Source organism: Lonchura striata, chromosome 7 (assembly GCF_046129695.1).
Source record: "Lonchura striata isolate bLonStr1 chromosome 7, bLonStr1.mat, whole genome shotgun sequence".
In the NCBI taxonomy this organism is placed as follows: domain Eukaryota; kingdom Metazoa; phylum Chordata; class Aves; order Passeriformes; family Estrildidae; genus Lonchura; species Lonchura striata.
In genome coordinates this window covers 1285476-1311024 of record NC_134609.1, presented here as the reverse complement: position 1 = coordinate 1311024, position 25549 = coordinate 1285476, and positions in this window count along the sequence as shown.

Genomic DNA, 25549 nt, shown 5'->3' with positions numbered 1-25549 from the left:
AAAAGGGACAAAGGATGTGCCCAGGGGCCCCTGGGCTGGGACCTGACTGCAAAAAATCCTTATATCGAAGGATGGAGCCCAGACCAAAGTTGTCCCCACCTCAAACTTGTGCTGCCCTGATAGACCCAAGGGAGCCCTACAAACTGACATCAGGAACCTGGACCTGTGAATTTTCTTTCCCAGGGAAAATGGCCAAAGGATGTGCCCAGGGGCCCCAGGGCTGGGACCTGACTGAGAAAAATCCTTATATCGAAGGATGGACCCCAGACCAAAGTTGTCCCCACCTCAAACTTGTGCTGCCCTGATAGACCCAAGGGAGCCCTACAAACTGACATCAGGAACCTGGACCTGTGAGTTTTCTTTCCCAGGGAAAAGGGACAAAGGATGTGCCCAGGGGTCCCAGGCCTGGTACCTGACTGCAAAAAATCCTTATATCGAAGGATGGAGCCCAGACCAAAGTTGTCCCCACCTCAAACTTGTGCTGCCCTGATAGACCCAAGGGAGCCCTACAAACTGACATCAGGAACCTGGACCTGTGAGTTTTCTTTCCCAGGGAAAAGGGACAAAGGATGTGCCCAGGGGCCCCTGGGCTGGGACCTGACTGAAAAAAATCCTTATATCGAAGGATGGACCCCAGACCAAAGTTGTCCCCACCTCAAACTTGTGCTGCCCTGATAGACCCAAGGGAGCCCTACAAACTGACATCAGGAACCTGGACCTGTGAGTTTTCTTTCCCAGGGAAAAGGGACAAAGGATGTGCCCAGGGGCCCCAGGCCCTGGGCTGGGACTTCACTGTAAAAAATCCTTATATCGAAGGATGGAGCCCAGACCAAAGTTGTCCCCACCTCAAACTTGTGCTGCACTGATAGACCCAAGGGAGCCCTACAAACTGACATCAGGAACCTGGACCTGTGAATTTTCTTTCCCAGGGAAAAGGGACAAAGGATGTGCCCAGGGCCTCCAGGGCTGGGACCTGACTGCAAAAAATCCTTATATCGAAGGATGGACCCCAGACCAAAGTTGTCCCCACCTCAAACTTGTGCTGCCCTGATAGACCCAAGGGAGCCCTACAAACTGACATCAGGAACCTGGACCTGTGAGTTTTCTTTCCCAGGGAAAAGGGACAAAGGATGTGCCCAGGGGACCCTCTCCCAGGACCTGATTGCAAAAAATCCTTATATCGAAGGATGGAGCCCAGACCAAAGTTGTCCCCACCTCAATTTTTTGCTGCCCTGATAGACCCAAGGGAGCCTTACAAACTGACATCAGGAAACTGGACTGGTGAGTTTTTTTTCCCAGGGAAATTGGCCAAAGGATGTGCCCAGGGGCCCCTGGGCTGGGACCTGACTGCAAAAAATCCTTATATCGAAGGATGGACCCCAGACCGAAGTTGTCCCCACCTCAAACTTGTGCTGCCCTGATAGACCCAAGGGAGCCCTACAAACTGACATCAGGAACCTGGACCTGTGAGTTTTCTTTCCCAGGGAAAAGGGACAAAGGATGTGCCCAGGGGCCGCTGGCCCTGAGCTGGGCCCTGGCTGCAAAAAATCCTTATATCGAAGGATGGAGCCCAGACCAAAGTTGTCCCCACCTCAAACTTGTGCTGCCCTGATAGACCCAAGGGAGCCCTACAAACTGACATCAGGAACCTGGACCTGTGAGGTTTTTTTCCCAGGGAAAATGGCCAAAGGATGTGCCCAGGGGCCCCTGGGCTGGGACCTGACTGCATAAAATCCTTATATCGAAGGACGGAGCCCAGACCGAAGTTGTCCCCACCTCAAACTTGTGCTGCCCAGATAGACCCAAGGGAGCCCTACAAACTCACATCAGGAACCTGGACCTGTGAGGTTTTTTTCCCAGGGAAAAGGGACAAAGGATGTGCCCAGGGGAGCCTGGCCCTGGGCTGGGCCCTGACTGCAAAAAATCCTTATATTGAAGGATGGAGCCCAGACCAAAATTGTCCTCACCTCAAACTTGTGCTGCCCAGATAGACCCAAGGGAGCCCTACAAACTGACATCAGGAACCTGGACCTGTGAATTTTCTTTCCCAGGGAAAATGGCCAAAGGATGTGCCCAGGGGCCCCAGGGCTGGGACCTGACTGAGAAAAATCCTTATATCGAAGGATGGACCCCAGACCAAAGTTGTCCCCACCTCAAACTTGTGCTGCCCTGATAGACCCAAGGGAGACCTACAAACTGACATCAGGAACCTGGACCTGTGAGTTTTCTTTCCCAGGGAAAAGGGACAAAGGATGTGCCCAGGGGCCCCAGGCCTGGTACCTGACTTCAAAAAATCCTTATATCGAAGGATGGACCCCAGACCGAAGTTGTCCCCACCTCAAACTTGTGCTGCTCTGATAGAACCAAGGGAGCCCTACAAACTGACATCAGGAACCTGGACCTGTGAGTTTTCTTTCACAGGGAAAAGGGACAAAGGATGTGCCCAGGGGCCCCTGGGCTGGGACCTGGCTGCAAAAAATCCTTATATCGAAGGATGGACCCCAGACCAAAGTTGTCCCCACCTCAAACTTGTGCTGCCCTGATAGACCCAAGGGAGCCCTACAAACTGACATCAGGAACCTGGACCTGTGAATTTTCTTTCCCAGGGAAAATGGCCAAAGGATGTGCCCAGGGGCCCCTGGGCTGGGACCTGACTGCAAAAAATCCTTATATCGAAGGATGGACCCCAGACCAAAGTTGTCCCCACCTCAAACTTGTGCTGCCCTGATAGACCCAAGGGAGCCCTACAAACTGACATCAGGAACCTGGACCTGTGAGTTTTCTTTCCCAGGGAAAAGGGACAAAGGATGTGCCCAGGGGCCCCTGCCCAGGACCTGACTGCAAAAATCCTTATATCGAAGGATGGACCCCAGACCAAAGTTGTCCCCACCTCAATGTTGTGCTACCCTGATAGACTCAAGGGAGCCTTACAAACTGACATCAGGAACCTGGACTGATGAGTTTTTTTTCCCAGGGAAATGGGACAAAGCATGTGCCCAGGGGACCCTGGTCCAGGACCTGAATGCAAAAAATCCTTATATCGAAGGATGGACCCCAGACCAAAGTTGTCCCCACCTCAAACTTGTGCTGCCCTGATAGACCCAAGGGAGCCCTACAAACTGACATCAGGAACCTGGACCTGTGAGTTTTCTTTCCCAGGAAAAAAGGGACAAAGGATGTGCCCAGGGGACCCTGGCCCAGGACCTGATTTCAAAAAATCCTTATATCGAAGGATGGAGCCCAGACCAAAGTTGTCCCCACCTCAAACTTGTGCTGCCCTGATAGACCCAAGGGAGACCTACAAACTGACATCAGGAACCTGGACCTGTGAGTTTTCTTTCCCAGGGAAAAGGGACAAAGCATGTGCCCAGGGGCCCCTGGGCTGGGACCTGACTGCAAAAAATCCTTATATCGAAGGATGGACCCCAGACCAAAGTTGTCCCCACCTCAAACTTGTGCTGCCCTGATAGACCCAAGGGAGCCCTACAAACTGACATCAGGAACCTGTACCTGTGAATTTTCTTTCCAAGGGAAAATGGCCAAAGGATGTGCCCAGGGGCCCCAGGGCTGGGACCTGACTGAGAAAAATCCTTATATCGAAGGATGGACCCCAGACCAAAGTTGTCCCCACCTCAAACTTGTGCTGCCCTGATAGACCCAAGGGAGCCCTACAAACTGACATCAGGAACCTGGACCTGTGAGTTTTCTTTCCCAGGGAAAAGGGACAAAGGATGTGCCCAGGGGTCCCAGGCCTGGTACCTGACTGCAAAAAATCCTTATATCGAAGGATGGAGCCCAGACCAAAGTTGTCCCCACCTCAAACTTGTGCTGCCCTGATAGACCCAAGGGAGCCCTACAAACTGACATCAGGAACCTGGACCTGTGAGTTTTCTTTCCCAGGGAAAAGGGACAAAGGATGTGCCCAGGGGCCCCTGGCCCGGGACCTGACTGCAAAAATCCTTATATCGAAGGATGGACCCCAGACCAAAGTTGTCCCCACCTCAAACTTGTGCTGCCCTGATAGACCCAAGGGAGCCCTACAAACTGACATCAGGAACCTGGACCTGTGAGTTTTCTTTCCCAGGGAAAAGGGACAAAGGATGTGCCCAGGGGACCCTGGCCCAGGACCTGATTGCAAAAAATCCTTATATCGAAGGATGGACCCCAGACCAAAGTTGTCCCCACCTCAAACTTGTGCTGCCCTGATAGACCCAAGGGAGACCTACAAACTGACATCAGGAACCTGGACCTGTGAGTTTTCTTTCCCAGGGAAAAGGGACAAAGCATGTGCCCAGGGGCCCCTGGGCTGGGACCTGACTGCAAAAAATCCTTATATCGAAGGATGGAGCCCAGACCAAAGTTGTCCCCACCTCAAACTTGTGCTGCCCTGATAGACCCAAGGGAGCCCTACAAACTGACATCAGGAACCTGGACCTGTGAATTTTCTTTCCCAGGGAAAATGGACAAAGGATGTGCCCAGGGGCCCCAGGGCTGGGACCTGACTGAGAAAAATCCTTATATCGAAGGATGGACCCCAGACCAAAGTTGTCCCCACCTCAAACTTGTGCTGCCCTGATAGACCCAAGGGAGCCCTACAAACTGACATCAGGAACCTGGACCTGTGAGTTTTCTTTCCCAGGGAAAAGGGACAAAGGATGTGCCCAGGGGTCCCAGGCCTGGTACCTGACTGCAAAAAATCCTTATATCGAAGGATGGAGCCCAGACCAAAGTTGTCCCCACCTCAAACTTGTGCTGCCCTGATAGACCCAAGGGAGCCCTACAAACTGACATCAGGAACCTGGACCTGTGAGTTTTCTTTCCCAGGGAAAAGGGACAAAGGATGTGCCCAGGGGCCCCTGGGCTGGGACCTGACTGAAAAAAATCCTTATATCGAAGGATGGACCCCAGACCAAAGTTGTCCCCACCTCAAACTTGTGCTGCCCTGATAGACCCAAGGGAGCCCTACAAACTGACATCAGGAACCTGGACCTGTGAGTTTTCTTTCCCAGGGAAAAGGGACAAAGGATGTGCCCAGGGGCCCCAGGCCCTGGGCTGGGACTTCACTGTAAAAAATCCTTATATCGAAGGATGGAGCCCAGACCAAAGTTGTCCCCACCTCAAACTTGTGCTGCACTGATAGACCCAAGGGAGCCCTACAAACTGACATCAGGAACCTGGACCTGTGAATGTTCTTTCCCAGGGAAAAGGGACAAAGGATGTGCCCAGGGGCCCCTGGGCTGGGACCTGACTGCAAAAAATCCTTATATCGAAGGATGGATCACAGACCAAAGTTGTCCCCACCTCAAACTTGTGCTGCCCTGATAGACCCATGGGAGCCCTACAAACTGACATCAGGAACCTGGACCTGTGAGTTTTCTTTCCCAGGGTAAAGGGACAAAGGATGTGCCCAGGGGACCCTGGCCCAGGACCTGACTGCAAAAAATCCTTATATCGAAGGATGGAGCCCAGACCAAAGTTGTCCCCACCTCAAATTTGTACTGCCCTGATAGACCCAAGGGAGCCCTACAAACTGACATCAGGAACCTGGACCTGTGAGTTTTCTTTCCCAGGGAAAAGGGACAAAGGATGTGCCCAGGGGTCCCTGACCCTGGGCTGGGACCTGACTGAAAATAATCCTTATATTGAAGGATGGACCCCCGACCAAAGTTGTCCCCACCTCAAACTTGTGCTGCCCTGATAGACCCAAGGGAGCCCTACAAACTGACATCAGGAACCTGGACCTTTGAATTTTCTTTCCAAGGGAAAAGGGACTAAGCATGTGCCCAGGGGCCCCTGGGCTGGGACCTGACTGCAAAAAATCCTTATATCGAAGGATGGACCCCAGACTAAAGTTGTCGCAACCACAAACTTGTGCTGCACTGATAGAGCCAAGGGAGCCCTACAAACTGACATCAGGAACCTGGACCTGTGAATTTTCTTTCCCAGGGAAAAGGGACAAAGGATGTGCCCAGGGCCTCCAGGGCTGGGACCTGACTGCAAAAAATCCTTATATCGAAGGATGGAGCCCAGACCAAAGTTGTCCCCACCTCAAACTTGTGCTGCCCTGATAGACCCAAGGGAGCCCTACAAACTGACATCAGGAACCTGGACTGGTGAGTTTTTTTTCCCAGGGAAATGGGACAAAGCATGTGCCCAGGGGACCCTGGCCCAGGACCTGATTGCAAAAAATCCTTATATCGAAGGATGGACCACAGACCAAAGTTGTCCCCACCTCAAACTTGTGCTGCCCTGATTGACCCAAGGGAGCTATACAAACTGAAATCAGAAACCTGGACCTGTGAGTTTTCTTTCCCAGGGAAAAGGGACAAAGCATGTGCCCAGGGGCCCCTGGGCTGGGACCTGACTGCAAAAAATCCTTATATCGAAGGATGGATCACAGACCAAAGTTGTCCCCACCTCAAACTTGTGCTGCCCTGATAGACCCATGGGAGCCCTACAAACTGACATCAGGAACCTGGACCTGTGAGTTTTCTTTCCCAGGGTAAAGGGACAAAGGATGTGCCCAGGGGACCCTGGCCCAGGACCTGACTGCAAAAAATCCTTATATCGAAGGATGGAGCCCAGACCAAAGTTGTCCCCACCTCAAATTTGTACTGCCCTGATAGACCCAAGGGAGCCCTACAAACTGACATCAGGAACCTGGACCTGTGAGTTTTCTTTCCCAGGGAAAAGGGACAAAGGATGTGCCCAGGGGTCCCTGACCCTGGGCTGGGACCTGACTGAAAATAATCCTTATATTGAAGGATGGAGCCCAGACCAAAGTTGTCCCCACCTCAAACTTGTGCTGCCCTGATAGACCCAAGGGAGCCCTACAAACTGACATCAGGAACCTGGACCTTTGAATTTTCTTTCCAAGGGAAAAGGGACTAAGCATGTGCCCAGGGGCCCCTGGGCTGGGACCTGACTGCAAAAAATCCTTATATCGAAGGATGGACCCCAGACTAAAGTTGTCGCAACCACAAACTTGTGCTGCACTGATAGAGCCAAGGGAGCCCTACAAACTGACATCAGGAACCTGGACCTGTGAATTTTCTTTCCCAGGGAAAAGGGACAAAGGATGTGCCCAGGGCCTCCAGGGCTGGGACCTGACTGCAAAAAATCCTTATATCGAAGGATGGAGCCCAGACCAAAGTTGTCCCCACCTCAAACTTGTGCTGCCCTGATAGACCCAAGGGAGCCCTACAAACTGACATCAGGAACCTGGACTGGTGAGTTTTTTTTCCCAGGGAAATGGGACAAAGCATGTGCCCAGGGGACCCTGGCCCAGGACCTGATTGCAAAAAATCCTTATATCGAAGGATGGACCACAGACCAAAGTTGTCCCCACCTCAAACTTGTGCTGCCCTGATTGACCCAAGGGAGCTATACAAACTGAAATCAGAAACCTGGACCTGTGAGTTTTCTTTCCCAGGGAAAAGGGACAAAGGATGTGCCCAGGGGCCCCTGGGCTGGGACCTGACTGCAAAAAATCCTTACATCAAATGATGGACCCCAGACCAAAGTTGTCCCCACCTCAAACTTGTGCTGCACTGATAGACCCAAGGGAGCCCTACAAACTGACATCAGGAACCTGGACCTGTGAATTTTCTTTCCCAGGGAAAATGGCCAAAGGATGTGCCCAGGGGCCCCTGGGCTGGGACCTGACTGCAAAAAATCCTTATATCGAAGGATGGAGCCCAGACCAAAGTTGTCCCCACCTCAAACTTGTGCTGCCCTGATAAACCCAAGGGAGCCCTACAAACTGACATCAGGAACCTGGACCTGTGAGTTTTCTTTCCCAGGGAAAAGGGACAAAGGATGTGCCCAGGGGCCGCTGGCCCTGAGCTGGGCCCTGGCTGCAAAAAATCCTTATATCGAAGGATGGAGCCCAGACCAAAGTTGTCCCCACCTCAAACTTGTGCTGCCCTGATAGATCCAAGAGAGCCCTACAAACTGACATCAGGAACCTGGACCTGTGAGTTTTCTTTCCCAGGGAAAAGGGACAAAGGATGTGCCCAGGGGCCCCTGGGCTGGGACATGAGTGCAAAAAATCCTTATATCGAAGGATGGACGCCAGACCAAAGTTGTCCCCACCTCAAACTTGTGCTGCCCTGATAGACCCAAGGGAGACATACAAACTGACATCAGGAACCTGGACCTGTGAGTTTTCTTTCCCAGGGAAAAGGGACAAAGGATGTGCCCAGGGGCCCCTGGGCTGGGACCTGACTTCAAAAAATCCTTATATCGAAGGATGGACCCCAGACCAAAGTTGTCCCCACCTCAAACTTGTGCTGCCCTGATAGACCCATGGGAGCCCTACAAACTGACATCAGGAACCTGGACCTGTGAGTTTTCTTTCCCAGGGAAAAGGGACAAAGGATGTGCCCAGGGGACCCTGGCCCAGGACCTGATTGCAAAAAATCCTTATATCGAAGGATGGACCCCAGACCAAAGTTGTCCCCACCTCAAACTTGTGCTGCCCTGATTGACCCAAGGGAGACCTACAAACTGACATCAGGAACCTGGACTGGTGAGTTTTCTTTCCCAGGGAAAAGGGACAAAGGATGTGCCCAGGGGCCCCTGGGCTGGGCCCTGGCTGCAAAAAATCCTTATATCGAAGGATGGAGCCCAGACCAAAGTTGTCCCCACCTCAAACTTGTGCTGCCCTGATAGACCCAAGGGAGCCCTACAAACTGACATCAGGAACCTGGACCTGTGAATTTTCTTTCCCAGGGAAAATGGCCAAAGGATGTGCCCAGGGGCCCCAGGGCTGGGACCTGACTGAGAAAAATCCTTATATCGAAGGATGGACCCCAGACCAAAGTTGTCCCCACCTCAAACTTGTGCTGCCCTGATAGACCCAAGGGAGCCCTACAAACTGACATCAGGAACCTGGACCTGTGAGTTTTCTTTCCCAGGGAAAAGGGACAAAGGATGTGCCCAGGGGCCCCAGGCCTGGTACCTGACTGCAAAAAATCCTTATATCGAAGGATGGAGCCCAGACCAAAGTTGTCCCCACCTCAAACTTGTGCTGCCCTGATAGACCCAAGGGAGCCCTACAAACTGACATCAGGAACCTGGACCTGTGAGTTTTCTTTCACAGGGAAAAGGGACAAAGGATGTGCCCAGGGGCCCCTGGGCTGGGACCTGGCTGCAAAAAATCCTTATATCGAAGGATGGACCCCAGACCAAAGTTGTCCCCACCTCAAACTTGTGCTGCCCTGATAGACCCAAGGGAGCCCTACAAACTGACATCAGGAACCTGGACCTGTGAATTTTCTTTCCCAGGGAAAATGGCCAAAGGATGTGCCCAGGGGCCCCTGGGCTGGGACCTGACTGCAAAAAATCCTTATATCGAAGGATGGACCAGAGACCAAAGTTGTCCCCACCTCAAACTTGTGCTGCCCTGATAGACCCAAGGGAGCCCTACAAACTGACATCAGGAACCTGGACCTGTGAGTTTTCTTTCCCAGGGAAAAGGGACAAAGGATGTGCCCAGGGGCCCCTGCCCAGGACCTGACTGCAAAAATCCTTATATCGAAGGATGGACCCCAGACCAAAGTTGTCCCCACCTCAAACTTGTGCTGCCCTGATAGACCCAAGGGAGCCCTACAAACTGACATCAGGAACCTGGACCTGTGAGTTTTCTTCCCCAGGGAAATGGGACAAAGCATGTACCCAGGGGCCCCTGGTCCAGGACCTGAATGCAAAAAATCCTTATATCGAAGGATGGACCCCAGACCAAAGTTGTCCCCACCTCAAACTTGTGCTGCCCTGATAGACCCAAGGGAGCCCTACAAACTGACATCAGGAACCTGGACCTGTGAGTTTTCTTTCCCAGGAAAAAAGGGACAAAGGATGTGCCCAGGGGACCCTGGCCCAGGACCTGATTTCAAAAAATCCTTATATCGAAGGATGGAGCCCAGACCAAAGTTGTCCCCACCTCAAACTTGTGCTGCCCTGATAGACCCAAGGGAGACCTACAAACTGACATCAGGAACCTGGACCTGTGAGTTTTCTTTCCCAGGGAAAAGGGACAAAGCATGTGCCCAGGGGCCCCTGGGCTGGGACCTGACTGCAAAAAATCCTTATATCGAAGGATGGAGCCCAGACCAAAGTTGTCCCCACCTCAAACTTGTGCTGCCCTGATAGACCCAAGGGAGCCCTACAAACTGACATCAGGAACCTGGACCTGTGAATTTTCTTTCCCAGGGAAAATGGACAAAGGATGTGCCCAGGGGCCCCAGGGCTGGGACCTGACTGAGAAAAATCCTTATATCGAAGGATGGACCCCAGACCAAAGGTGTCCCCACCTCAAACTTGTGCTGCCCTGATAGACCCAAGGGAGCCCTACAAACTGACATCAGGAACCTGGACCTGTGAGTTTTCTTTCCCAGGGAAAAGGGACAAAGGATGTGCCCAGGGGTCCCAGGCCTGGTACCTGACTGCAAAAAATCCTTATATCGAAGGATGGAGCCCAGACCAAAGTTGTCCCCACCTCAAACTTGTGCTGCCCTGATAGACCCAAGGGAGCCCTACAAACTGACATCAGGAACCTGGACCTGTGAGTTTTCTTTCCCAGGGAAAAGGGACAAAGGATGTGCCCAGGGGCCCCTGGCCCGGGACCTGACTGCAAAAATCCTTATATCGAAGGATGGACCCCAGACCAAAGTTGTCCCCACCTCAAACTTGTGCTGCCCTGATAGACCCAAGGGAGCCCTACAAACTGACATCAGGAACCTGGACCTGTGAGTTTTCTTTCCCAGGGAAAAGGGACAAAGGATGTGCCCAGGTGCCCCAGGCCCTGGGCTGGGACTTCACTGTAAAAAATCCTTATATCGAAGGATGGAGCCCAGACCAAAGTTGTCCCCACCTCAAACTTGTGCTGCACTGATAGACCCAAGGGAGCCCTACAAACTGACATCAGGAACCTGGACCTGTGAATTTTCTTTCCCAGGAAAAAGGGACAAAGGATGTGCCCAGGGCCTCCAGGGCTGGGACCTGACTGCAAAAAATCCTTATATCGAAGGATGGACCCCAGACCAAAGTTGTCCCCACCTCAAACTTGTGCTGCCCTGATAGACCCAAGGGAGCCCTACAAACTGACATCAGGAACCTGGACCTGTGAGTTTTCTTTCCCAGGGAAAAGGGACAAAGGATGTGCCCAGGGGAACCTGGCCCAGGACCTGATTGCAAAAAATCCTTATATCGAAGGATGGACCCCAGACCAAAGTTGTCCCCACCTCAATTTTTTGCTGCCCTGATAGACCCAAGGGAGCCTTACAAACTGACATCAGGAAACTGGACTGGTGAGTTTTTTTTCCCAGGGAAATTGGCCAAAGGATGTGCCCAGGGGCCCCTGGGCTGGGACCTGACTGCAAAAAATCCTTATATCGAAGGATGGACCCCAGACCAAAGTTGTCCCCACCTCAAACTTGTGCTGCCCTGATAGACCCAAGGGAGCCCTACAAACTGACATCAGGAACCTGGACCTGTGAGTTTTCTTTCCCAGGGAAAAGGGACAAAGGATGTGCCCAGGGGCCGCTGGCCCTGAGCTGGGCCCTGGCTGCAAAAAATCCTTATATCGAAGGATGGAGCCCAGACCAAAGTTGTCCCCACCTCAAACTTGTGCTGCCCTGATAGATCCAAGAGAGCCCTACAAACTGACATCAGGAACCTGGACCTGTGAATTTTCTTTCCCAGGGAAAATGGCCAAAGGATGTGCCCAGGGGCCCCAGGGCTGGGACCTGACTGAGAAAAATCCTTATATCGAAGGATGGACCCCAGACCAAAGTTGTCCCCACCTCAAACTTGTGCTGCCCTGATAGACCCAAGGGAGACCTACAAACTGACATCAGGAACCTGGACCTGTGAGTTTTCTTTCCCAGGGAAAAGGGACAAAGGATGTGCCCAGGGGCCCCAGGCCTGGTACCTGACTGCAAAAAATCCTTATATCGAAGGATGGACCCCAGACCGAAGTTGTCCCCACTTCAAACTTGTGCTGCTCTGATAGAACCAAGGGAGCCCTACAAACTGACATCAGGAACCTGGACCTGTGAGTTTTCTTTCACAGGGAAAAGGGACAAAGGATGTGCCCAGGGGCCCCTGGGCTGGGACCTGGCTGCAAAAAATCCTTATATCGAAGGATGGACCCCAGACCAAAGTTGTCCCCACCTCAAACTTGTGCTGCCCTGATAGAGCCAAGGGAGCCCTACAAACTGACATCAGGAACCTGGACCTGTGAATTTTCTTTCCCAGGGAAAATGGCCAAAGGATGTGCCCAGGGGCCCTGGGCTGGGACCTGACTGCAAAAAATCCTTATATCGAAGGATGGAACCCAGACCAAAGTTGTCCCCACCTCAAACTTGTGCTGCCCTGATAGACCCAAGGGAGCCCTACAAACTGACATCAGGAACCTGGACCTGTGAGTTTTCTTTCCCAGGGAAAAGGGACAAAGGATGTGCCCAGGGGCCCCTGCCCTGGACCTGACTGCAAAAATCCTTATATCGAAGGATGGACCCCAGACCAAAGTTGTCCCCACCTCAATGTTGTGCTACCCTGATAGACTCAAGGGAGCCTTACAAACTGACATCAGGAACCTGGACTGATGAGTTTTTTTTCCCAGGGAAATGGGACAAAGCATGTGCCCAGGGGACCCTGGTCCAGGACCTGAATGCAAAAAATCCTTATATCGAAGGATGGACCCCAGACCAAAGTTGTCCCCACCTCAAACTTGTGCTGCCCTGATAGACCCAAGGGAGCTATACAAACTGAAATCAGAAACCTGGACCTGTGAGTTTTCTTTCCCAGGGAAAATGGCCAAAGGATGTGCCCAGGGGCCCCTGGGCTGGGACCTGACTGCAAAAAATCCTTATATCAAACGATGGACCCCAGACCAAAGTTGTCCCCACCTCAAACTTGTGCTGCCCTGATACACCCAAGGGAGCCCTACAAACTGACATCAGGAACCTGCACCTGTGAGTTTTCTTTCCCAGGGAAAAGGGCCAAAGGATGTGCCCAGGGGCCCCTGGCCCAGGACCTGACTGCAAAAAATCCTTATATCGAAGGATGGACCACAGACCAAAGTTGTCCCCACCTCAAACTTGTGCTGCCCTGATAGACCCAAGGGAGCCCTACAAACTGACATCAGGAACCTGGACCTGTGAGTTTTCTTCCCCAGGGGAAATGTCCAAAGGACGTACCCAGGGGCCCCTGGGCTGGGACCTGACTGCAAAAAATCCATATATCGAAGGATGGACACCAGACCAAAGTTGTCCCCACCTCAAACTTGTGCTGCCCTGATAGACCCAAGGGAGCCCTACAAACTGACATCAGGAACCTGGACCTGTGAGTTTTCTTTCCCAGGGAAAATGGCCAAAGGATGTGCCCAGGGGCCCCAGGCCTGGGACCTGACTGAAAAAAATCCTTATATCGAAGGATGGAGCCCAGACCAAAGTTGTCCCCACCTCAAACTTGTGCTGCCCTGATAGAACCAAGGGAGCCCTACAAACTGACATCAGGAACCTGGACCTGTGAGTTTTCTTTCCCAGGGAAAAGGGACAAAGGATGTGCCCAGGGGTCCCTGGCCCGGGACCCGACTGCAAAAATCCTTATATCGAAGGATGGACCCCAGACCAAAGTTGTCCCCACCTCAATCTTGTGCTACCCTGATAGACCCAAGGGAGCCTTACAAACTGACATCAGGAACCTGGACTGATGAGTTTTTTTTCCCAGGGAAATGGGACAAAGCATGTGCCCAGGGGACCCTGGTCCAGGACCTGAATGCAAAAAATCCTTATATCGAAGGATGGAGCCCAGACCAAAGTTGTCCCCACCTCAAACTTGTGCTGCCCTGATAGACCCAAGGGAGCTATACAAACTGAAATCAGAAACCTGGACCTGTGAGTTTTCTTTCCCAGGGAAAATGGCCAAAGGATGTGCCCAGGGGCCCCTGGGCTGGGACCTGACTGCAAAAAATCCTTATATCGAAGGATGGATCACAGACCAAAGTTGTCCCCACCTCAAACATGTGCTGCCCTGATAGACCCATGGGAGCCCTACAAACTGACATCAGGAACCTGGACCTGTGAGTTTTCTTTCCCAGGGAAAAGGGACAAAGGATGTGCCCAGGGGTCCCAGGCCTGGTACCTGACTGCAAAAAATCCTTATATCGAAGGATGGACCCCAGACCAAAGTTGTCCCCACCTCAAACTTGTGCTGCCCTGATAGACCCAAGGGAGCCCTACAAACTGACATCAGGAACCTGGACCTGTGAATGTTCTTTCCCAGGGAAAAGGGACAAAGGATGTGCCCAGGGGCCCCTGGCCCGGGACCTGACTGCAAAAATCCTTATATCGAAGGATGGACCCCAGACCAAAGTTGTCCCCACCTCAAACTTGTGCTGCCCTGATAGACCCAAGGGAGCCCTACAAACTGACATCAGGAACCTGGACCTGTGAATTTTCTTTCTCAGGGAAAAGGGACAAAGGATGTGCCCAGGGCCTCCAGGGCTGGGACCTGACTGCAAAAAATCCTTATATCGAAGGATGGACCCCAGACCAAAGTTGTCCCCACCTCAAACTTGTGCTGCCCTGATAGACCCAAGGGAGCCCTACAAACTGACATCAGGAACCTGGACCTGTGAGTTTTCTTTCCCAGGGAAAATGGCCAAAGGATGTGCCCAGGGGCCCCTGGGCTGGGACCTGACTGCAAAAAATCCTTATATCGAAGGATGGAGCCCAGACCAAAGTTGTCCCCACCTCAAACTTGTGCTGCCCTGATAAACCCAAGGGAGCCCTACAAACTGACATCAGGAACCTGGACCTGTGAGTTTTCTTTCCCAGGGAAAAGGGACAAAGGATGTGCCCAGGGGCCGCTGGCCCTGAGCTGGGCCCTGGCTGCAAAAAATCCTTATATCGAAGGATGGAGCCCAGACCAAAGTTGTCCCCACCTCAAACTTGTGCTGCCCTGATAGATCCAAGAGAGCCCTACAAACTGACATCAGGAACCTGGACCTGTGAGTTTTCTTTCCCAGGGAAAAGGGACAAAGGATGTGCCCAGGGGCCCCTGGGCTGGGACATGAGTGCAAAAAATCCTTATATCGAAGGATGGACGCCAGACCAAAGTTGTCCCCACCTCAAACTTGTGCTGCCCTGATAGACCCAAGGGAGACATACAAACTGACATCAGGAACCTGGACCTGTGAGTTTTCTTTCCCAGGGAAAAGGGACAAAGGATGTGCCCAGGGGCCCCTGGGCTGGGACCTGACTTCAAAAAATCCTTATATCGAAGGATGGACCCCAGACCAAAGTTGTCCCCACCTCAAACTTGTGCTGCCCTGATAGACCCATGGGAGCCCTACAAACTGACATCAGGAACCTGGACCTGTGAGTTTTCTTTCCCAGGGAAAAGGGACAAAGGATGTGCCCAGGGGACCCTGGCCCAGGACCTGATTGCAAAAAATCCTTATATCGAAGGATGGACCCCAGACCAAAGTTGTCCCCACCTCAAACTTGTGCTGCCCTGATAGACCCAAGGGAGACCTACAAACTGACATCAGGAACCTGGACTGGTGAGTTTTCTTTCCCAGGGAAAAGGGACAAAGGATGTGCCCAGGGGCCCCTGGGCTGGGACCTGACTGCAAAAAATCCTTATATCGAAGGATGGAGCCCAGACCAAAGTTGTCCCCACCTCAAACTTGTGCTGCCCTGATAGACCCAAGGGAGCCCTACAAACTGACATCAGGAACCTGGACCTGTGAGTTTTCTTTCCCAGGGAAAAGGGACAAAGGATGTGCCCAGGGGCCCCAGGGCTGGGACCTGACTGAGAAAAATCCTTATATCGAAGGATGGACCCCAGACCAAAGTTGTCCCCACCTCAAACTTGTGCTGCCCTGATAGACCCAAGGGAGCCCTACAAACTGACATCAGGAACCTGGACCTGTGAGTTTTCTTTCCCAGGGAAAAGGGACAAAGGATGTGCCCAGGGGTCCCAGGCCTGGTACCTGACTGCAAAAAATCCTTATATCGAAGGATGGAGCCCAGACCAAAGTTGTCCCCACCTCAAACTTGTGCTGCCCTGATAGACCCAAGGGAGCCCTACAAACTGACATCAGGAACCTGGACCTGTGAGTTTTCTTTCCCAGGGAAAAGGGACAAAGGATGTGCCCAGGGGCCCCTGGGCTGGGACCTGACTGAAAAAAATCCTTATATCGAAGGATGGACCCCAGACCAAAGTTGTCCCCACCTCAAACTTGTGCTGCCCTGATAGACCCAAGGGAGCCCTACAAACTGACATCAGGAACCTGGACCTGTGAGTTTTCTTTCCCAGGGAAAAGGGACAAAGGATGTGCCCAGGGGCCCCAGGCCCTGGGCTGGGACTTCACTGTAAAAAATCCTTATATCGAAGGATGGAGCCCAGACCAAAGTTGTCCCCACCTCAAACTTGTGCTGCACTGATAGACCCAAGGGAGCCCTACAAACTGACATCAGGAACCTGGACCTGTGAATTTTCTTTCCCAGGGAAAAGGGACAAAGGATGTGCCCAGGGCCTCCAGGGCTGGGACCTGACTGCAAAAAATCCTTATATCGAAGGATGGACCCCAGACCAAAGTTGTCCCCACCTCAAACTTGTGCTGCCCTGATAGACCCAAGGGAGCCCTACAAACTGACATCAGGAACCTGGACCTGTGAGTTTTCTTTCCCAGGGAAAAGGGACAAAGGATGTGCCCAGGGGACCCTGGCCCAGGACCTGATTGCAAAAAATCCTTATATCGAAGGATGGAGCCCAGACCAAAGTTGTCCCCACCTCAATTTTTTGCTGCCCTGATAGACCCAAGGGAGCCTTACAAACTGACATCAGGAAACTGGACTGGTGAGTTTTTTTTCCCAGGGAAATTGGCCAAAGGATGTGCCCAGGGGCCCCTGGGCTGGGACCTGACTGCAAAAAATCCTTATATCGAAGGATGGACCCCAGACCGAAGTTGTCCCCACCTCAAACTTGTGCTGCCCTGATAGACCCAAGGGAGCCCTACAAACTGACATCAGGAACCTGGACCTGTGAGTTTTCTTTCCCAGGGAAAAGGGACAAAGGATGTGCCCAGGGGCCGCTGGCCCTGAGCTGGGCCCTGGCTGCAAAAAATCCTTATATCGAAGGATGGAGCCCAGACCAAAGTTGTCCCCACCTCAAACTTGTGCTGCCCTGATAGATCCAAGAGAGCCCTACAAACTGACATCAGGAACCTGGACCTGTGAATTTTCTTTCCCAGGGAAAATGGCCAAAGGATGTGCCCAGGGGCCCCAGGGCTGGGACCTGACTGAGAAAAATCCTTATATCGAAGGATGGACCCCAGACCAAAGTTGTCCCCACCTCAAACTTGTGCTGCCCTGATAGACCCAAGGGAGACCTACAAACTGACATCAGGAACCTGGACCTGTGAGTTTTCTTTCCCAGGGAAAAGGGACAAAGGATGTGCCCAGGGGCCCCAGGCCTGGTACCTGACTTCAAAAAATCCTTATATCGAAGGATGGACCCCAGACCGAAGTTGTCCCCACCTCAAACTTGTGCTGCTCTGATAGAACCAAGGGAGCCCTACAAACTGACATCAGGAACCTGGACCTGTGAGTTTTCTTTCACAGGGAAAAGGGACAAAGGATGTGCCCAGGGGCCCCTGGGCTGGGACCTGGCTGCAAAAAATCCTTATATCGAAGGATGGACCCCAGACCAAAGTTGTCCCCACCTCAAACTTGTGCTGCCCTGATAGACCCAAGGGAGCCCTACAAACTGACATCAGGAACCTGGACCTGTGAATTTTCTTTCCCAGGGAAAATGGCCAAAGGATGTGCCCAGGGGCCCCTGGGCTGGGACCTGACTGCAAAAAATCCTTATATCGAAGGATGGACCAGAGACCAAAGTTGTCCCCACCTCAAACTTGTGCTGCCCTGATAGACCCAAGGGAGCCCTACAAACTGACATCAGGAACCTGGACCTGTGAGTTTTCTTTCCCAGGGAAAAGGGACAAAGGATGTGCCCAGGGGCCCCTGCCCAGGACCTGACTGCAAAAATCCTTATATCGAAGGATGGACCCCAGACCAAAGTTGTCCCCACCTCAATGTTGTGCTACCCTGATAGACTCAAGGGAGCCTTACAAACTGACATCAGGAACCTGGACTGATGAGTTTTTTTTCCCAGGGAAATGGGACAAAGCATGTGCCCAGGGGACCCTGGTCCAGGACCTGAATGCAAAAAATCCTTATATCGAAGGATGGACCCCAGACCAAAGTTGTCCCCACCTCAAACTTGTGCTGCCCTGATAGACCCAAGGGAGCCCTACAAACTGACATCAGGAACCTGGACCTGTGAGTTTTCTTTCCCAGGAAAAAAGGGACAAAGGATGTGCCCAGGGGACCCTGGCCCAGGACCTGATTTCAAAAAATCCTTATATCGAAGGATGGAGCCCAGACCAAAGTTGTCCCCACCTCAAACTTGTGCTGCCCTGATAGACCCAAGGGAGACCTACAAACTGACATCAGGAACCTGGACCTGTGAGTTTTCTTTCCCAGGGAAAAGGGACAAAGCATGTGCCCAGGGGCCCCTGGGCTGGGACCTGACTGCAAAAAATCCTTATATCGAAGGATGGAGCCCAGACCAAAGTTGTCCCCACCTCAAACTTGTGCTGCCCTGATAGACCCAAGGGAGCCCTACAAACTGACATCAGGAACCTGGACCTGTGAGTTTTCTTTCCCAGGGAAAAGGGACAAAGGATGTGCCCAGGGGCCCCTGGGCTGGGACCTGACTTCAAAAAATCCTTATATCGAAGGATGGACCCCAGACCAAAGTTGTCCCCACCTCAAACTTGTGCTGCCCTGATAGACCCATGGGAGCCCTACAAACTGACATCAGGAACCTGGACCTGTGAGTTTTCTTTCCCAGGGAAAAGGGACAAAGGATGTGCCCAGGGGACCCTGGCCCAGGACCTGATTGCAAAAAATCCTTATATCGAAGGATGGACCCCAGACCAAAGTTGTCCCCACCTCAAACTTGTGCTGCCCTGATAGACCCAAGGGAGACCTACAAACTGACATCAGGAACCTGGACTGGTGAGTTTTCTTTCCCAGGGAAAAGGGACAAAGGATGTGCCCAGGGGCCCCTGGGCTGGGACCTGACTGCAAAAAATCCTTATATCGAAGGATGGAGCCCAGACCAAAGTTGTCCCCACCTCAAACTTGTGCTGCCCTGATAGACCCAAGGGAGCCCTACAAACTGACATCAGGAACCTGGACCTGTGAGTTTTCTTTCCCAGGGAAAATGGCCAAAGGATGTGCCCAGGGGCCCCAGGGCTGGGACCTGACTGAGAAAAATCCTTATATCGAAGGATGGACCCCAGACCAAAGTTGTCCCCACCTCAAACTTGTGCTGCCCTGATAGACCCAAGGGAGCCCTACAAACTGACATCAGGAACCTGGACCTGTGAGTTTTCTTTCCCAGGGAAAAGGGACAAAGGATGTGCCCAGGGGTCCCAGGCCTGGTACCTGACTGCAAAAAATCCTTATATCGAAGGATGGAGCCCAGACCAAAGTTGTCCCCACCTCAAACTTGTGCTGCCCTGATAGACCCAAGGGAGCCCTACAAACTGACATCAGGAACCTGGACCTGTGAGTTTTCTTTCCCAGGGAAAAGGGACAAAGGATGTGCCCAGGGGCCCCTGGGCTGGGACCTGACTGAAAAAAATCCTTATATCGAAGGATGGACCCCAGACCAAAGTTGTCCCCACCTCAAACTTGTGCTGCCCTGATAGACCCAAGGGAGCCCTACAAACTGACATCAGGAACCTGGACCTGTGAGTTTTCTTTCCCAGGGAAAAGGGACAAAGGATGTGCCCAGGGGCCCCAGGCCCTGGGCTGGGACTTCACTGTAAAAAATCCTTATATCGAAGGATGGAGCCCAGACCAAAGTTGTCCCCACCTCAAACTTGTGCTGCACTGATAGACCCAAGGGAGCCCTACAAACTGACATCAGGAACCTGGACCTGTGAATTTTCTTTCCCAGGGAAAAGGGACAAAGGATGTGCCCAGGGCCTCCAGGGCTGGGACCTGACTGCAAAAAATCCTTATATCGAAGGATGGACCCCAGACCAAAGTTGTCCCCACCTCAAACTTGTGCTGCCCTGATAGACCCAAGGGAGCCCTACAAACTGACATCAGGAACCTGGACCTGTGAGTTTTCTTTCCCAGGGAAAAGGGACAAAGGATGTGCCCAGGGGACCCTCTCCCAGGACCTGATTGCAAAAAATCCTTATATCGAAGGATGGAGCCCAGACCAAAGTTGTCCCCACCTCAATTTTTTGCTGCCCTGATAGACCCAAGGGAGCCTTACAAACTGACATCAGGAAACTGGACTGGTGAGTTTTTTTTCCCAGGGAAATTGGCCAAAGGATGTGCCCAGGGGCCCCTGGGCTGGGACCTGACTGCAAAAAATCCTTATATCGAAGGATGGAGCCCAGACCAAAGTTGTCCCCACCTCAAACTTGTGCTGCCCTGATAGACCCAAGGGAGCCCTACAAACTGACATCAGGAACCTGGACCTGTGAGTTTTCTTTCCCAGGGAAAAGGGACAAAGGATGTGCCCAGGGGCCGCTGGCCCTGAGCTGGGCCCTGGCTGCAAAAAATCCTTATATCGAAGGATGGAGCCCAGACCAAAGTTGTCCCCACCTCAAACTTGTGCTGCCCTGATAGACCCAAGGGAGCCCTACAAACTGACATCAGGAACCTGGACCTGTGAGGTTTTTTTCCCAGGGAAAATGGCCAAAGGATGTGCCCAGGGGCCCCTGGGCTGGGACCTGACTGCATAAAATCCTTATATCGAAGGACGGAGCCCAGACCGAAGTTGTCCCCACCTCAAACTTGTGCTGCCCAGATAGACCCAAGGGAGCCCTACAAACTCACATCAGGAACCTGGACCTGTGAGGTTTTTTTCCCAGGGAAAAGGGACAAAGGATGTGCCCAGGGGAGCCTGGCCCTGGGCTGGGCCCTGACTGCAAAAAATCCTTATATTGAAGGATGGAGCCCAGACCAAAATTGTCCTCACCTCAAACTTGTGCTGCCCAGATAGACCCAAGGGAGCCCTACAAACTGACATCAGGAACCTGGACCTGTGAATTTTCTTTCCCAGGGAAAATGGCCAAAGGATGTGCCCAGGGGCCCCAGGGCTGGGACCTGACTGAGAAAAATCCTTATATCGAAGGATGGACCCCAGACCAAAGTTGTCCCCACCTCAAACTTGTGCTGCCCTGATAGACCCAAGGGAGACCTACAAACTGACATCAGGAACCTGGACCTGTGAGTTTTCTTTCCCAGGGAAAAGGGACAAAGGATGTGCCCAGGGGCCCCAGGCCTGGTACCTGACTTCAAAAAATCCTTATATCGAAGGATGGACCCCAGACCGAAGTTGTCCCCACCTCAAACTTGTGCTGCTCTGATAGAACCAAGGGAGCCCTACAAACTGACATCAGGAACCTGGACCTGTGAGTTTTCTTTCACAGGGAAAAGGGACAAAGGATGTGCCCAGGGGCCCCTGGGCTGGGACCTGGCTGCAAAAAATCCTTATATCGAAGGATGGACCCCAGACCAAAGTTGTCCCCACCTCAAACTTGTGCTGCCCTGATAGACCCAAGGGAGCCCTACAAACTGACATCAGGAACCTGGACCTGTGAATTTTCTTTCCCAGGGAAAATGGCCAAAGGATGTGCCCAGGGGCCCCTGGGCTGGGACCTGACTGCAAAAAATCCTTATATCGAAGGATGGACCCCAGACCAAAGTTGTCCCCACCTCAAACTTGTGCTGCCCTGATAGACCCAAGGGAGCCCTACAAACTGACATCAGGAACCTGGACCTGTGAGTTTTCTTTCCCAGGGAAAAGGGACAAAGGATGTGCCCAGGGGCCCCTGCCCAGGACCTGACTGCAAAAATCCTTATATCGAAGGATGGACCCCAGACCAAAGTTGTCCCCACCTCAATGTTGTGCTACCCTGATAGACTCAAGGGAGCCTTACAAACTGACATCAGGAACCTGGACTGATGAGTTTTTTTTCCCAGGGCAATGGGACAAAGCATGTGCCCAGGGGACCCTGGTCCAGGACCTGAATGCAAAAAATCCTTATATCGAAGGATGGACCCCAGACCAAAGTTGTCCCCACCTCAAACTTGTGCTGCCCTGATAGACCCAAGGGAGCCCTACAAACTGACATCAGGAACCTGGACCTGTGAGTTTTCTTTCCCAGGAAAAAAGGGACAAAGGATGTGCCCAGGGGACCCTGGCCCAGGACCTGATTTCAAAAAATCCTTATATCGAAGGATGGAGCCCAGACCAAAGTTGTCCCCACCTCAAACTTGTGCTGCCCTGATAGACCCAAGGGAGACCTACAAACTGACATCAGGAACCTGGACCTGTGAGTTTTCTTTCCCAGGGAAAAGGGACAAAGCATGTGCCCAGGGGCCCCTGGGCTGGGACCTGACTGCAAAAAATCCTTATATCGAAGGATGGAGCCCAGACCAAAGTTGTCCCCACCTCAAACTTGTGCTGCCCTGATAGACCCAAGGGAGCCCTACAAACTGACATCAGGAACCTGGACCTGTGAATTTTCTTTCCCAGGGAAAATGGACAAAGGATGTGCCCAGGGGCCGCTGGGCTGGGACCTGACTGCAAGAAATCCTTATATCGAAGGATGGAGCCCAGACCAAAGTTGTCCCCACCTCAAACTTGTGCTGCCCTGATAGACCCAAGGGAGACATACAAACTGACATCAGGAACCTGGACCTGTGAGTTTTCTTTCCCAGGGAAAAGGGACAAAGGATGTGCCCAGGGGCCCCTGGGCTGGGACCTGACTGCAAAAAATCCTTATATCGAAGGATGGACCCCAGACCAAAGTTGTCCCCACCTCAAACTTGTGCTGCCCTGATAGACCCAAGGGAGCCCTACAAACTGACATCAGGAACCTGTACCTGTGAATTTTCTTTCCAAGGGAAAATGGCCAAAGGATGTGCCCAGGGGCCCCAGGGCTGGGACCTGACTGAGAAAAATCCTTATATCGAAGGATGGACCCCAGACCAAAGTTGTCCCCACCTCAAACTTGTGCTGCCCTGATAGACCCAAGGGAGCCCTACAAACTGACATCAGGAACCTGGACCTGTGAGTTTTCTTTCCCAGGGAAAAGGGACAAAGGATGTGCCCAGGGGTCCCAGGCCTGGTACCTGACTGCAAAAAATCCTTATATCGAAGGATGGAGCCCAGACCAAAGTTGTCCCCACCTCAAACTTGTGCTGCCCTGATAGACCCAAGGGAGCCCTACAAACTGACATCAGGAACCTGGACCTGTGAGTTTTCTTTCCCAGGGAAAAGGGACAAAGGATGTGCCCAGGGGCCCCTGGCCCGGGACCTGACTGCAAAAATCCTTATATCGAAGGATGGACCCCAGACCAAAGTTGTCCCCACCTCAAACTTGTGCTGCCCTGATAGACCCAAGGGAGCCCTACAAACTGACATCAGGAACCTGGACCTGTGAGTTTTCTTTCCCAGGGAAAAGGGACAAAGGATGTGCCCAGGGGACCCTGGCCCAGGACCTGATTGCAAAAAATCCTTATATCGAAGGATGGACCCCAGACCAAAGTTGTCCCCACCTCAAACTTGTGCTGCCCTGATAGACCCAAGGGAGACCTACAAACTGACATCAGGAACCTGGACCTGTGAGTTTTCTTTCCCAGGGAAAAGGGACAAAGCATGTGCCCAGGGGCCCCTGGGCTGGGACCTGACTGCAAAAAATCCTTATATCGAAGGATGGAGCCCAGACCAAAGTTGTCCCCACCTCAAACTTGTGCTGCCCTGATAGACCCAAGGGAGCCCTACAAACTGACATCAGGAACCTGGACCTGTGAATTTTCTTTCCCAGGGAAAATGGACAAAGGATGTGCCCAGGGGCCCCAGGGCTGGGACCTGACTGAGAAAAATCCTTATATCGAAGGATGGACCCCAGACCAAAGTTGTCCCCACCTCAAACTTGTGCTGCCCTGATAGACCCAAGGGAGCCCTACAAACTGACATCAGGAACCTGGACCTGTGAGTTTTCTTTCCCAGGGAAAAGGGACAAAGGATGTGCCCAGGGGTCCCAGGCCTGGTACCTGACTGCAAAAAATCCTTATATCGAAGGATGGAGCCCAGACCAAAGTTGTCCCCACCTCAAACTTGTGCTGCCCTGATAGACCCAAGGGAGCCCTACAAACTGACATCAGGAACCTGGACCTGTGAGTTTTCTTTCCCAGGGAAAAGGGACAAAGGATGTGCCCAGGGGCCCCTGGGCTGGGACCTGACTGAAAAAAATCCTTATATCGAAGGATGGACCCCAGACCAAAGTTGTCCCCACCTCAAACTTGTGCTGCCCTGATAGACCCAAGGGAGCCCTACAAACTGACATCAGGAACCTGGACCTGTGAGTTTTCTTTCCCAGGGAAAAGGGACAAAGGATGTGCCCAGGGGCCCCAGGCCCTGGGCTGGGACTTCACTGTAAAAAATCCTTATATCGAAGGATGGAGCCCAGACCAAAGTTGTCCCCACCTCAAACTTGTGCTGCACTGATAGACCCAAGGGAGCCCTACAAACTGACATCAGGAACCTGGACCTGTGAATGTTCTTTCCCAGGGAAAAGGGACAAAGGATGTGCCCAGGGGCCCCTGGGCTGGGACCTGACTGCAAAAAATCCTTATATCGAAGGATGGATCACAGACCAAAGTTGTCCCCACCTCAAACTTGTGCTGCCCTGATAGACCCATGGGAGCCCTACAAACTGACATCAGGAACCTGGACCTGTGAGTTTTCTTTCCCAGGGTAAAGGGACAAAGGATGTGCCCAGGGGACCCTGGCCCAGGACCTGACTGCAAAAAATCCTTATATCGAAGGATGGAGCCCAGACCAAAGTTGTCCCCACCTCAAATTTGTACTGCCCTGATAGACCCAAGGGAGCCCTACAAACTGACATCAGGAACCTGGACCTGTGAGTTTTCTTTCCCAGGGAAAAGGGACAAAGGATGTGCCCAGGGGTCCCTGACCCTGGGCTGGGACCTGACTGAAAATAATCCTTATATTGAAGGATGGACCCCCGACCAAAGTTGTCCCCACCTCAAACTTGTGCTGCCCTGATAGACCCAAGGGAGCCCTACAAACTGACATCAGGAACCTGGACCTTTGAATTTTCTTTCCAAGGGAAAAGGGACTAAGCATGTGCCCAGGGGCCCCTGGGCTGGGACCTGACTGCAAAAAATCCTTATATCGAAGGATGGACCCCAGACTAAAGTTGTCGCAACCACAAACTTGTGCTGCACTGATAGAGCCAAGGGAGCCCTACAAACTGACATCAGGAACCTGGACTGGTGAGTTTTTTTTCCCAGGGAAATGGGACAAAGCATGTGCCCAGGGGACCCTGGCCCAGGACCTGATTGCAAAAAATCCTTATATCGAAGGATGGACCACAGACCAAAGTTGTCCCCACCTCAAACTTGTGCTG